The sequence below is a fragment of the Sceloporus occidentalis genome, unplaced genomic scaffold (genome assembly GCF_023333645.1).
Source record: "Sceloporus occidentalis isolate IW3139 unplaced genomic scaffold, rSceOcc1.0.p SCAF_1, whole genome shotgun sequence".
NCBI lineage: Eukaryota > Metazoa > Chordata > Lepidosauria > Squamata > Phrynosomatidae > Sceloporus > Sceloporus occidentalis.
The window spans coordinates 311,072,208-311,088,333 of NW_028316981.1; positions in this window are offsets into that span (position 1 = coordinate 311,072,208).

Here is a 16,126-nt window from a genome sequence, read left to right on the forward strand (position 1 = left end):
TATATAGTCAGTTATTTGGAAAAGAGTAATTTATACAGTTTCTGCCAAGGTGGTTTTACAGCCAGGTTAATCCTGCATTACAGGCAAGCTAACCAAGATCATTCATGATTCATACCTGTGGTTATGTTGTTGCTGACAATAAATGGGTGAATATAATATTGGGCTTTTTTTAAAAAAAAAGCGCAAAAACAAAAACAGTGTTTGCAGTATTAAAAGAGGGAAGCCCGTGAGGCTGGTGTCGATACAAGCTATACGGTTTTAGTCAGAGCTGAAGTATGTATTATTATTTATTCTGTTTCATTTATCCCTATTCTTCCTAAGGCAGCTCACAACCAAGATTGAAACAGCATAAAATGAAAAAAACACAGGGACTTACCAACTGGGAAGCATGCTTTGGCCTGTTGTTTTAGAGCAGCCATGGGGAAACTGGATCTCCTGGTGTTGATGGACTATAGATCCCATCAGCCACAGTTGACATGGCTAGCAGTATGGTTGATTAGAGATGGGATAATGGGTTCTTATTGCTGTTGTTATATTTATTATTATATTTATTTAACCCCATCCCATCTTTTTCCATGTCTGGGGCCTGTCTGCAAATATCAAAATTAAATCCCTATAGATACGATCACCACACCCAAATTACAATAAAACTACAATAAATTGGTACTACTTGAAACATGCTGTGTTTTCTGATGGTACCTCATTGATTAGTAGATCCTTGGATAGTATCTGAATCATTGGGGAAAATATCCACCTACAGAAAAAATCCAGGTGCATCCCAAAGCATTCTGCTCTAGAGTTGCCTTGGATCCACTACACAAGTGTCATATGCACCGGCACAACAGCAAGGTGAAGCTGCCTCATTATCTAGATTGTTCTATCAAATCTGCCACTGCCTTGCTGGCCACAAAAGCAGCTCTCTGGCAGAAGAGTCTTTCTGGTGACATTGCTTCTGGTGAGGTCAAAATGGGGCACCCAGCTATGTAATCAACAAAAGGGGAGTAGAGAGACCTTTTTCTTGAACACATGGTGGAACACCCAGACAAGCAATGTGTTGACAGAGGGGCTCTGCCACAGGATACTCCCCAGACCAAATATAGTTTGCAGATCAAAAGTACAAGCAAGAAAGATGATGCATAAATTTTGCCAAATTTTCACATGGCCCTAAATCAGTTGCCAAGATGTTATTTTGTATGCAGCATCTGCAGACTACACAGCCCATGGTATGCTGTGACTCCAAGTATTGTGCAGACACATGGTGATGAAATGAAGAACAGCGTGTCAGCACAGAAGATAGGAAGCAATGGAAATTCAGATTATTTATCTGTAAAATTTATGGCCTATCATCATCAAGGGGGAATTCTTGGGCAGGGCTGGGTGAGGGTTGAACATCTCAATGATTTCTCTCATTTAATATCTAATGCACCAAATTTTGATCAGAACAAATCAATAGCATCTAAATTACAAGGGATTGGTGTTTGTAATTAAGTAGTTATTTTGCAGTAAATTTTGTATCTTATTCTGAGCACACAACTGGCATGTCATGAATGCCAATGTATTTTCAGTGTAGTTTGATCTTGGTGAATTGGCAATATCTGACTTTAAAATGTGCATTTTGGTGCATGGCACATGATCCCAGACTTGTGGCTTTCTAACAATTTACTCTCTCAATCTGTCAAAAACCCAGTACCCATTTTCTTTTTATTAGCCATCTCACCAAACAATACAACAGATAATCTAATCTGCACTTGTTTGTCCTGATTAGTTTAATACAACTCTGGGACAGAAAGGGAAAAAATAGCAAAAGAATATCCCTGCAAACTATTGAATGCAGTAACAATGATGTATTGATTTCATGAACCGGAGGGGAAATTCTGCAGTAGTCAATACCGTCTTCCAAGATCTACTGAACAAGGAAGAATGAAATGGATAAAGCTTGAGAAACAAGATTAAGTTGTAATCGTTGCCAAACTTTCTGTAATGGGAAACCCACATGATGTTTTGCATGGTTTCATTCCATTGCAGCTGTCCAGGTTGGCATTAAACAATACGAGATTAAGGACTTGTCAGACAAACTAATGAGTTTTGGATTGATTTCTGTCTTCAGCAATGTTACCAGCATTTCTGACAGCTATGATTTATAGGGTATTCTTTAGACCTGTTCCTGAGAGGAGCTGTTTATTTTGGTTGATGGACAACGGATCTAACATTTCTAGTAGAGGGTGCAGATGGCAGGAAGGGTAATAATTGCTGAGGTCATCTCTCAAAATCAGTGGCGGATATGTTTCTTATAAATTAGTAATCAAAGGCACAGAGGATGAATGCCAGCATTCCTCCTGAGACTGGTCTTTCTCTCTCGCTTTTCTTTATCTCACAACCTTTGGGCAATGCAGGTATGAGAAGACACTTGGCATTTCTGCTGGTGAGGAAATGGACCTGGTAAATGCAACAGTCACATCTCCATTCCATCAGAGATGGCATGAGTCATCTGTAGATCAACTATACAAAGCAAGGGATAATTAAAGGAAATGGGAACCTACACTCAAAACCTTGAAGTGGGGCAAAAACAAGTCTGCACCAGCCAGGATCCTATGGGAGCAGTTGAGATTATTTGTCCCAGGAGCTATCTCGTCTTTCCTGTGTTACCTGCCCTCCAGTGCGAGGGTATCTGTTCGCACACATTGAGTTGCCCAATGCATCTGCTGCCACTATGAGTCACTTTGCTCTGAAGCCAGAATGAGACACCCAGTGAAAAATCACATGGCTGGGCACCTTGTTCTGACCTCTTAGTGAGTGACTAGCTGCAGCAGCAGAATCACTGGGCAACACAGCAGGATATGTTTCAAACAGCTACTCTGGCACCAGAACATAAGGCTCTAGTTCTTCCTGGAAGATCCAGAGTAAAAGGTAAGGCTTTTTTTAAAAAAAAATTGTTAAGGGTATTAAACTCTGGTTCTGGTTCTAAACATGCCAGTTGTGGTTCTAAACATCCAGTTTGTTCACACGAGAAGTGAGGTTTGGACCATGCATTGTCCAGAGTCCTCATGGAGAAGACGTGGAGAGGCATCTTTGGCCCATGCAGGCAAGGGGATAGACAGAAAGAACTGGCTTACTACTTCTGTGTAATGAGACTACCTTTGTCTCTTGACACAAGAAGAAATGCAGAGGATTTGGGGGAGGGTAAGAATGATTACAACACCCATTTAGATCTGATTGTGTCATTACCTGGATTGCGCACATACTCTTGGGTCTTTGCTCCTTTTCTCCTGGGAACATCACCTAGTGTTCCAAAAGGTCATTATGACTTCTTACAAACATGCTGGCTCCAAATATGAAATATTAAAATATGGAGGACCCCAAATAGAGTATGGGGAATGCAGGGTGTGCTAACAGTCTTTGTTCAATGCTAGCTTATTTAGCAACCATACTAACCAAGCTCTCGGGGCCTGGACCCTCTTCTCCAGTCTTCAAGGGGATGTAATGTAATGCAATGTAAGCCCGAGGGCAAGGAACCGTCTAACTAAAAAGATTGCATGTACAGCGCTGTGTAAATTTACAGCGCTTCATAAATAAAGGTTAATAATAATAAGGGGAGATGAAGGAATTTCAGGGTGAGAGTAATCCCTTGAAAAGTGTGTGTACATCTATTTTTTCTTACATGTTAGTCTAATGTTTCTTCTTTGAGCAGCACAGTACAACTGTGGTTGATGCTTAATGACATAACCAACGGTGATGTCTTGTAACATCACCAGGATATGTACCATCAAAATGGGTTCTCTTTAAGTCTATAATAATAATAATAATAATAATTATTATTATTATTATTATTATTATTATTTATATACCGCATTTCCACATATCAAAGCGGTGTACAGTCTTAACTCCTGGCTCCAACATTTCAGGGACTGGCACAGTCCTGGCATGGCACCCCTAAAATAAAAGTATGTGGTGAGGGGAGAGTTGCAAAAGTTTCCTTAAGACTGATTACATTATGTAAACCTCTGTGCCAGATTGGGGCCACAGCAACCACACGCCATGGCCCTGATCTCATCTTTCCGTGGCACAAAAAGGAGCCTCAAAAAGCAGCTCCTTTTTGCACCCTGGAAAGGGCATCATAGCCACCAGCACCATGACTTTTTGGCAATCCTGCAGCGCCAGAGGAGTGCCATGATGCCATGTGCCATGTGGTGTGGCATGCGGCATCATGCCAACCTAGGGAAAGAGTCAGGTCATGTGTCGTGTGGATACCACGCCCTGGCTCTCTGCCCCAAGGCCAGCCCTAATGGCCAGTCTTTACAGCCCCTAAGTTTTTCCAGGGGTGGGAAACTCATGACCTTCCAATGTTGTTGGACTCCAACTCCCATTATTCCTCACCATTGACTATGCTGGCCAAGGCTGTTAGGACCTGATGTCCAGCAACAAGTGGAGGGCTGCATGGTTTACACTTTTCTCAACAGTTCTGCCATTTTTACTACAATCATTCATTAGCATTTCTATCTTCTTTTACTCCAGTGTTTCTATGATAGAGAAAAACCAGTTTAATTCATATTAGATGAAATTATTATTTGCCCATTCAATAAACTGATGCTAAAAGGGTTTATAAGTAATTTCTGACTTGAAAGCATACATATCACAGGATTTTCCTGGCAAGATTTGTTCAGAGTGGATGCCTTTGCCTTCTCCTGAGTCTAAGAAAGCATGAGTTGCCCAAGGTCACCCAGTGAGTTCCCATAGCTGAACTGGGATTCAAACCCTGGTCTCCAGAATTATAGTCCAATGCTCAGATCAATATACCATGCTGGCTCTTACCCTTTGAATACTAGACATCTTATTTTGGGTGTGTTGTAGGGCCTCCTCTTTGAAGTTCTGTCTCAGGTGACAAAATTTCTTGGGTTAGCACTGAGTGAAGATCTAGGGTGAAGCCAGCAGATGCAATCCTGAGACATACACCACAAACTATATTTTATTCTTTCCCAAACAAAATATGTTCTCTAAAAATAACAATGTAAACACTTAACTCCATGTACTTTCTGCCTTCTTAATGAAAGGACATCTTGCAAGGAAAACTCTCAGGTCATCAAGAACAAATGTTTATAGTGAGAAAATTGACATTCTACTACTGAAGCACAGAGTGCTGTGGGTTTCCTCAGATCCTTACCAATCCACTAATAAAATTCAAACGTTTAGCTCCTTTGATATTCAAATTTGTATATCCATCCTTTGAGAGCCTAAGCAGTGATGTTTAATCTGATCCAAATCAATGCATCTCCGTTTAATTCCGTTATGTGCAATTTGCCTTAATTTGTTCAATTTGCCATGTTTTGTTTAATCTTTCTTTGTGAGCATGGAAGCAAAACAGCCACAAAAAAAGAATGGAGCCTCCGTTTGTTTTAGAACTCCTGGTGCCAGTTTCTAAACATGAAAGACATCATGGGAAGACAGAAGGAAGAACTACCATTGGCTGAGAGCATGATGTGATTATGGTCATCACAAAATCTCTACAGGACAAGAGTCATTGGCCTGAACTCTGTTAGTCCCAACTAGAATAGAACGATTGTGTGTTGACTCATCACAATTGGTTCAATAGGACTATTATAGTTGGGACTAAGCAATAGGATTAACTGATGAAACAGACAGGAAAGAAAAACGGTTTGAAGCTGCCTTTTCCCAAGCCACACTAAAACTCCACTAACTGCACTGCCTGCTCCCAAGGTGGCTGCAGTGTTCATGCCATGACCACACGGCGCAGTTTGAAGCCATGATGCTGAGTTTCTTTTCTACTGCCTTCCTCATCCCTGTGCACATCCATCAACAGCCATCCCGATGGCTGTCCCTGCGAACCTGTGCACATTCACATGTGCAGCATTTCATCAGGACAGGGTATCGGAGAAAAAGTGTGCCCATGCAGATGCCAACAAGGTGCAATAATTTCCCCCTTTTGCCCCCCCCCCCTTCACCCCATGCCCTTTCTTTGACTGTCTGTTTTGTGTATGTTGTACTCATATCTCCATGAGAGGTCTCACAGTTTCTTTTGGGCCATTAGGGTTAGGCTTTGGAAACAGTGCCCCTTTAGAGTCACCCTGGTGTCAGTGCATTTAAATGTGCATGTAAAGGTGCACACTTTCCAGGAAGAAATGGAAAAATCCAGCTCCTTTTTAGTCTGGTTTTTCTCCCTGTAGCGCTGTTTGGGTGCGCCTTCTGGCTGGCTTCAAGGTGTGCGTCATCTAAATGTCCCACCTCGAAGCCGGCCAGAATCCTGCTTATTTTGAACATCTGTTTCACCTCCTACATTACTTGCACTTCAGCTAGGATATCAAATAGCCCTGCCCCATTAGTGCTGCTTCCCCCAGCTGATGTGTTTGGTTTCTAGTTGTGGCAGCTAGTGGCTTCCATCTGCTTCTGCTTTTCCTGGTCTTTGGCGTTGTCTACATGGGCCAGGACAACTTAGGTTGGCCGCAGAACAGACCCATTCCCTTGCACCTTACTTACCAATGCCGCAGTGGTGACAATCAGCTGTTCAACATGCACACCCCACTCCATTGTCCACCACAACCATCTCTGCCCCAAGTTGCATCCTTTGAGGCAGAAGAAAGTGCAAAGAAACTGTTCCTTAAAGCCCCTTAACTCCCCATTTTTTTTAAAAAAAATGTACAAACATCAAACACCCCCCACACCAAAATCACACCTAACCCTCAATTGCATGTAAATTCCCTCCTCAATCCACCTTCCCCCTCAGAACCCCCCATCTAGAAATGCATAATGTTTCCCATTCAAAATGGCAACTGGAAGTGATGTAAAATCACTTTTGGTTCCTGTTTCAAAGAAAAATCAGAGGGAAACAAGATGTTTTGGTGCAACTCATGTGGGTTGGTGGAGGGAAATTGTCCCACTGACCCTGTCCAGTTGTCTGACCTTTCTGTGGACTGTGTAGAAATATATGACACTATTTTAACTGCCAGGGCTCCATCCTAAAGAATCCTGGAAATTTGTAGTCTTGTGGGGCACCAGCACACTTTGGCAGAGAAGGCTAAAGACCTTGTAAAACTACTAATTCCAGGACCTCCTAGGATGGAGCTACAACACTTAAAGGGGTGCCAAACTGCGTTATTTCTACAGTGTAGATACGCCCTGGGTGGGGTCAGTGAGATTTGTGGAAATCTTCCCATATGTTGGCAGCAGAGATTAAAGAAATGGAAATTTAGGAGATTTATGCAGTTATATCTGGTGGCAACCATGGTGGAATAATATGGCAGAATAAGGGACAGAAGCTTCAAAAGGCCTTCATCGTAATAGTTCAAACAAGGAACAATCTGTCCTGCCTTCAAATTTAATTCTGACATTTTGAGAGCTTCCCCCTTAATAAGCCAAAGAAAACAGGATAAGCTCTTTTAGAAGCCCCTGTGGTCCTAACTGCTGAGGTCAGTAAATCCCCCCTTGCAAAGGGGATATAAAAACACAACAGTCTCTCTTTCTTATTACCACTTTCCCCTTGTTTTCATTTATTCCAAACAGACACTGTGTTCCTTCATCTCTGGTCTCTGAAGGGTAAGAACATAGATGGATTGTATTTAATTATTTATTTTCTGGAAGACTGTTTTTGTCACCAAATACTGCAAGCAGGATTAACCGATATGATTATTGAAGGTCTGGGGTAACAATAGTTTTCTGTGAAGTTATGATTTGGTCTTCTTTTTCATTTCTTTTTTCCAAACATCCACACTATGGCTGAAATCCTACCTCATGGCTGAGTAGTGTAAATCTACACTCACATAGTTACACAGTGGCTGGGCTATACCACCCTTCTGCTGAATACCAGTATTGTGCAGGATATTGCTATTTGATAGTGTGCCTGTTTACTGTACCATTGTGCATGAAAGAGAAGTGCTGTGTAGGAAAGTTGGAAGTTCTGGGCAAGAAGAGGTCAGCAGCTTGCTTGCCTGCCTGCATTCCTCCCACCATTCCTGCACCAGCACACTGAGTATTTCTGCAATCTCAAGTGGTGTCTGCATGGAGGAAAAGAAACTTTCCCATCTCATTCCCACACTGACCTGTTCAGATTATGCACAGGGTCAAAATGGGTGAAACATGGGTCTAATCCACACCCCAGGGTTATTCTTTAGAGTAAAAAGAGTCCCCATTTGCTTTGAATCAAGCCATAAAGTCTAATGAACCCCCTACAGAGCATATGTACTGTATGCTGGTGCAGGAACGGTGGGAGGACTGTAGGCAGACAAACAAGCTGCTGACCTCTTCTTGCCCAGAACTTCCAATTTTCCTACACAGCACTTTCTCTTTCATGTTAAATAATAAATAAATAAAAGCTTTATTTCTAGCCCGCCTTTCCAGAGATCAAGGCGAGTTACAATGGTGGATTTTGCAATCCAACAACATACAATTTACAATAAAAACATTGTCAGAAATTTACAATTACATTATATAAAACATTATATAAAACAACAACAATAACAATTCCAAGCTAGCAGCAATTGTAACAACGGTGAGGGGGACTTCCATCACCATTTCTTTTTCAGACCACACAAGCACAACAATACCATCCGTACAGTGCATCAACACTCAATAGATGACTGTTGCCTTGGGAGTGTGTAGACAGTGATGTTGATATTGCCCCATTGTGGGTGCCAGTTGTAACTGGGTTTTCCCGTCTGTACAGACATGGCCTCAGTTATATTGTGGCTGGGCTACACCACCCTTCTGCTGCATACCAATATTGTGTAGCTGATAGGGTATCTGACAGTGTACCTGGAGAATGCCCAGTGGCTGTTTCTGCAATCTCAGTGAACCAAATGGTACATTGAAGATGCTGATGAATCATCCAAGAATGCATTGGCTGGAATCCTGTTGGTTAGTCCTAGTTAGAATAGGTCCATGAAATCCATTGTTGTATGATGAAACAGCATGGCATTAAATCCAATTTATTCAGTGGCATACCTTCAAACACTTCACATATGAAAACCAGGACACATGTAACCAAGTAACATCAGAGTGTGGTCAAGGTGGCCAAAGTTATAAATGAGGAAGAATGCACCATCTAGGAGAGTCTGCAGCAATTTGTGTTCCCTGAGCCAATTGGGAAAGGCAAGACTATGATCCCTCCTCTCCTCTCTTCCCTGCTGAGTTGAGTGCAAACAAAGGGGCAATACAGATGGGAAGCTCCATGCTGCCCCTGTAAGCCCTGTGTCTGTGCTGCAGCATCCCCATGTTGCAGCACAGATGTGTCACAAAAAAAGCCACCTAGAGTGGCTTCTTTTTTGTGACGCTGGAAGCAGGAATGGGTGCCACCATGACACCACTTCCTACCAGCAATGTTTGGTCGCTGTACAGCAGCGGAGGCATCATGGCGGCCCCCCGTATGGATGAGAGGCCATCATGATGCCACCGCCATCACATGCTAGGGTTCTGGACCGTGTGGATGCAGTGCGCTCCGGAACCCTAGTATCGGTGGCGGCATGCTACTTTTGGCCCCTCTGTCCCGAGCCTAAGTTTGTCTTTGAACTCAGTTTTCCACAACTGAAGTGATCAAAGATATAGCCATGTTAGTCTGTAGAATCAGGATGTAGCAAGATCTTGTAGCACCTTTAAGACTAACTAAAGAAAGAAGTTGGCAGCATGACCTTTCATAGACTTAATTCTACTTCTTCAGATGCATTACTACAACTGAAGTAAGTTGGGGACAAAGGGAGGAAAGAAGGAGAAAGAGATAGTCATTTTGAAAGCTTTGCAAAAATGGGAGAGGAGTGGGTATGACTATTCCAGTAGAGGCTAAAATAGGATTTAGGCTTATCGGAAATAGTTCCACTTGTGGAACTCTGTTTATGCAACCAGCAACTGAATCTGTCCATTGAACAACAGCCAAAGCAACACAGCAGCATGTGACATGTATATGACACCATTTGGTTCCCAGTATTGGGGGGGGGGGGGATGAAAACCTTAAAATGAAAAAAAATGGACAAGGGGGAACTTCTTCTGATTTGTGATATGATGCCTTTTCCACATCCTTTTCAAAGATATTTCCTCAATCATTTAATGCCTATCAACATTCCAGAGCACATACAGTATATTTGTGTGTATGTCTCTGTATTAGCAACCAATAAGTATATTTACATGCTATTGTGGTTTGTTTGTTTTTTTAATGTCATGAATGAATACCAAATATCTTTTTTTAAAAACTGGAGTCTAAAATAGGAACTTTCCAAGTCAGTTAAACCCATCTCCTCCCATCCTATGGGGACCTGTTCTCATGATGCCAGGCCCAATCCCCAATTGGAGTGCAAACTGCCTTCAAGGCATATGGCTAGTTTTGCACTGAATCTGCATCATACTAGCTTTGCAGGAAAACCCAGAGCACTCTACAGCAACACTGTCTACACATACATCCTCACTTGTGTCCTGGCCCCACCAGTTCTGGCACAAATCACTCCCTCGGAGGTTACAGTGAGGTGCCCAGCCATGTGATTTACACTTGGTACCTCATTCCCAAGTGAATGACTTGTGCCCGCAGCAGCAGTGCCAAGCAACACAGCGGAGACACATGTGTAGACAGCCACCAGGTGTAACTGCAGAGTGCTCATGTAATGAGGGAAATCTTGGGCAGGTACTCCAAGCTGCTCCTGGAATATTGTGGCCAGTGTAGATTAATCCTCTGTCAGTTGATATTTATACTACTCCATAGTGATAGAAGATCTCGGGCCATGTATAATTAACCTACGGATTTTGGTATCACAAGAAACCCCATAATTCTATTCATTGACAATTTGTATCCTGAAAATTTCCCTTTCATCAACATCATTTTCAATCTCCCTCCTCCTCAACCTCTTCTTCCCCTCTTTTCAGAGGTGAAATCGGACAAGTTTGGATAGAATGTCTACACGCCTCAGTTATTAACTGAAGCATAACTTCTATGGTGAAGCAAAGGGGTTTTTTCCCCTCTCCCCTTCTCTGACAGGCTGCTTGTCATAGAATGTTCTTATTTGATTAACTCAGCTCTTTGGTGGTTCTCATGATCTCATTATATCTTTAATGATAAAAGTACCCTTCTGCTGCATGCTATTCTGTATTGCGTAAAAAGGGATTCATTCATTTTCCGCTTGTCACTCATGTAATTGGATAAATATTTAACAGGAGAGAATTGATTAAATTTCTACTAAAACTCAGCTGACCTTCTGTGACTGACAGTTCACAACACTTTAAAAGTTGGTCCCTTGGCCACTGGTGGAACCTCCTGACAAGCCTAGCTAACTATTGTTGAGGTTGATTTTTCTCAGTTTTGCAATCTGTGAAACATTCAAGGCATTGTCTGAGTGACAGAAGTCATCTCAGCTCCTTCTATTAGTGTCTGGTTCAGTTCATTCAACTAGATGAGTTGTTATGGGTTATATGCAAGCATGAAAAGAATATTCACTGTTATTCATTTTCTGGGACCAAAAAAAAAATAAAAATGGATAGCCAGACACTTGAGAAAACTGGTTGAGAAGAATAATACAGAAGTTGGGAATGATGTTTTTGCCTGGTATTAAGACATTGTGGTATTCAGAAATTCTGTGCAGAAATCTTGGAATCATAGAGTTGGAAGGGACTGCAAGGCCCATTTAGTCCAACCTGTGTCATCAAGAAATACACAACTAAAGCACACCTGAGAGATGGCAATCCGGGTTCTGTTTAGTTCCAAAGAAAGAATGTTCACCACCCTCTGAGGCCATTACACTGCTGAACAAATCTTACATTAAAGAATATCTTCCTAATGTTCAAGTGGAATATCTTTTCTTGTAATTTGAATCTATCCAGCTTATTCTAGTCTTTGGAGCAGCAGAAAACAAGCTTACACTGTCCTTCAGATATTTAAATATGGCTATCATATCATCTCTGTCATCTATTCTCCAATCTGAGTAGTCTAGGTTTTCATAAAAACCGTTTTTTCTAAACACACATGGACCAAAATGCTGTTGATTACCACCAGTTTAAGCAGATGTGCTCAATAAACTATTTAATGGTCAGTCAGGAAGACAAATTCCATTGATTCAGTGTGTCTATACTGGGGATTGGCTTGTTTGTTTTGCAAGTAAAATTACTTTTGAACAATATTTTTGGGCCAGATTCTGTCTGGGTTAGAATCCTGTTGATCAGTGCCAACTAGAGTAGCCTAATTAAATTAACTGTTGAATGATGAATTAACACATCTTGCCATTCATCCTTTCTGATGGACATAGTCCTCTAGCGGTCCACTGTATGCAGGAAGACATTGGACTGGACAGACCTTGGTTTTGGTAGGATCTCAACCAAGAGCTTCAAATCAGAATGAAAGTTGGGAAAAGGACAGAGATGACTTTTCAAATCAAAATTACAAGCAAAGGGACCCAACTTAAACATTAGAAACAACTTTTTGACTGTAGGAGCCATTCTACACTGGAATAGACCATCTGGAGAGGAGGTGGATTCTTCATCTTTTGAGGTTTTCAAACAAAGATTGAGTGAGTATCATGACAAGGAGCCTTTGTGGTCCCTTCCAACTGTATGATTCTAGGACCTTATGATTCAATGACTTCCAAATGTCCAAAAACAAAATGAAGGTGCTCAAAAGCTATTATTGTCCACTTGAGGGAGTTCCCCGAAGGCCAGTAAAAATTGATTCTTTCTTGGCATCTGTTTGTTTTGTTTCAATTGACATGTTTTTAAAAGCATGGATTCTGAGAGTTTTAGCCCTCCAAAGGGCTGTTTGTTTCTTTGCTGATTTACCGTGGCTCAGTTCTACTTTTCAAAATATTCTTTGTAGAAGAAAAACAGTCTCAGAATGGGATTTCTGTCTGGAATCACCATGTGGATTAATAAGCATTGTCAAAGAGCTTTTTCTGTTCTGGTTTGCAAGAATATTATAGAAATGGGTCTATTTCAATCTCCTGCTCTTTTATTTTTTTAGGCTCCTTGATGGTATATATTTATTTCACAGAAACACACAGAGGCTTGGGAGTCTTGCTGTGTTTCAATGGTTGCAGTTTCATTCTTGTGTTGTTATAAAGAATGTCCCAGGTAAGAAGCTGAGGAAACAATGAAACAGAGCTGATCAATATAATTCACTCAGTGGGAGACTGAATAATCTATTGCCAACCAAATCCAGGGGGAAAAAATCCTGTTCATGACTCCAGTTCATACTGTCTCTGAGGTTATGGGGGCCTTTGAACAGGGCAGGGGAGGAAAGTGCAAACAGGGTTCTACTGAATCAAAGCTTTGTTGTTATGTGCCTTCAAGTTGACTCCAGTTTGTTGTGACCTATCATACTGTTTTCTTGGTGAGATTTATTCAGAGGAGGTTTGCCATTTCCTTCTTTTATGTATTCTGTGAAAATGAAATATTCACAAAATAATCCCAAAATTATCAAAAACTTTGCAAAAACTTTCATAGGCCAGAAACCTGTTTGTGGTTTATGATGACAAAACAAAAACAAAAAACAGATTCATGCCTCCACAATTCACTTTAATGATCACTCTAGAAGTCTGAATTCTATTCCAACCACCCCACCCCCAAAAAAGTATCATTTAACATTGCAGCTCCCACGGCACAGCTATTTCTGTGTTGACAGAGAGTGGGAGGATCAATGGAAATACATCTAGCTATTATCCTATAGCTACATACACTGCAAAGACATCATCTTCAGGTGCTGCTGGTGGTCCCTGAGGAGGACTGGCACAACATGTCCAGTTACAATGGTACAGTTGGAAGCATGGCCTCTGATCTGTTCCACTCTCCAGTGATTGGGAAATGGCCATTTTGAGGGAGACTGTACTGCTTTAGAAAGCAAGTTAGGAGAGGTAGCACTGAGAAACACAGTTACAAAATCACAGCAACTCATAGATGTCTCAATGCATGATTCTGGCCATTAGTAGAAAGTAGAAAGCAAAAAATTGACAATTTTCACTCACAAAATAAGATTAGATTTACATCCCTAGAAGTGAAACATTTTTACCTACCCCTACTAGAGCAAAGATCTGTCCAGTCTGGTGTCTTCTTACCCATAGTGGTTGGCTGGAGGCCTCTGAAAAGCCCAAACAGCAAGGATGAAAGGTAATAACCTTCTTCCACTGCTATTCGCTGGCAAACAATATCCAGATATTTAGAGTCATGTTTTCCCTGAATCTGAAAGTCCACACATACTCATCATGGCCCAGAGTCACAGAAATATTCTTGAGCTCCAATGAGACCAGAATTATTTTTGTTGAGCATATCAGAGAAATATATTTAGGCTTTGTCTGCATGGGCCAAGAAGTTCTGGAGGCATCCCAAAGTATCCTGGGCCTGAAGGTGCCCTGATCTGTCTTCCCATTACCTGGCACTCCATTCCTGTCCTGACACAACTGTCTGCAAGGGCATCCCACTGAGCCACTCAGCCTTTCCATTGCCACTTGAGTCACTCATTTCTGAGCTCAGAACAAGGCAACCCATGCCTTGTGAGGATGGGAGAAGAAAGGTTAAAAGGAAAGAATGTGAGGGAAAGAGTAGAAGGAGTTAAGGGTGGTATCTAGAAGGTTAGAGATGGGCCTCTCTGAGCAACCCATGATGGCAGCAGACACTCCAGGAAGTTTAGAGGGACAAGCAGACAGCCACCATGGTACAGAAACAGAGGGCTCCAGATCTTCTCAGTAGATCCAGAGTAAGAAGTAAGGATGTTAACTCCTATTTCTGGTGCAGGACGTTTTCTAGACTGTTCACAGCAGAACTAGGGTTTGGATTGTGTGTCATTTGAACAGGATGCTTTCAGAATGGGGGAGACCCCATTCTGACAAGATCTAAGACTTTACATTGTAGTGTACTTCACTATATGAATTCAGCAGCTAGAATACTGCGTGCACAAATCTGGAAAAGGGTGGAAAAAACCCACAAATTAATAGGATAATAAAAATATTTAAATTGGCTCAAATGGACAAATTGACCATAATGATTAAAGAGAAATCCGTAGCATTTTTTAAAAAAGATTATGGACTGGTTTTCAATTATATTAAAAAGAAAGAAGGAATGTTAATGCCTCTGAGTTTTGAGTACTGAAGATTGTGAGAAAAGAAAGATAGCTAGATTAACTGATATTATGTAAATCCAATGGCATCCAAACAATGATAGCTTTATAGGGACAACCAAAATGCACAATTACATGTTGCAAGCTTTCAAAGTCACACTGGCTTCTTCATCAGGCAAACAGGAAGGAAAAAAAATAAAGATGTAGGCTGGCATTTTCTGTTTCTGGTCTTAGTTCAGATGGTAGGGAGGGCTATCTGCAGGCTGGCACCTCCCCTTTGACCGTGTGGTCACTGGTAGATTTTCAAAATCAAGGAAATTTAATGTCCATTTGCAATTCAAAGATGTTTTCTTGTAATCCGAAATGTCTCCTTCCTTTGTGAAGCCACAGGTTCCTAGGTAGGTAGAGAACACTGAAAAGCTTGCAACATGTAATTGTGCATTTTGGTAGGCTCAATAAAGACATCATTGTTTGGATGTTATTGAATTTGCTATATGGCCAACATGACTACCCCTAGATGATATTATGTAAATTGGGAAGAAAAGGTTAATATATTTATATTTATATTCTTGGTTTGATGAGCAGGAAGTCAAAAGTATTGTATGTTTATGGCAAAAAGAAGGTTCAGGCTGTAGTCTTATAATATGTATAGTGTGTATGGCTGTATAGTACGTATTGAGGTTTGCAATGTGTACAGCTGGTGTTTAAAATTGGTAAAGATAATAAAAATGTACTTAAAAAATTCTTTAGCACCAATCCTTTCATTTCATGGACCTTTATATGGTGTCCTGTTATTTGCATTTCTCATCCAAGACGTTCAGCCAGAAAGTCAACAAGCAGTGTTTCTTTGATTATTGTTCTCTTCAGCTGTAATTTCCATTCCGTGTAAACATTCAACGCCCTCCTCATTGTGTGAAGATTGTAGTGTTCAACTGCCTCTGTATAAGTCAGCGATACATATTGCCACAAATGTTTGAAAGTTGGAAGAAATGAACAATATTCTATTTGTGTACAAAGGAGCATAAGGTTGGGTGTGTGGGAAGAGAAACAGTTTAATTATCAGAGAGCCTGGTGGGAGTTTATTGCACAAAACCTCCATAATTATGC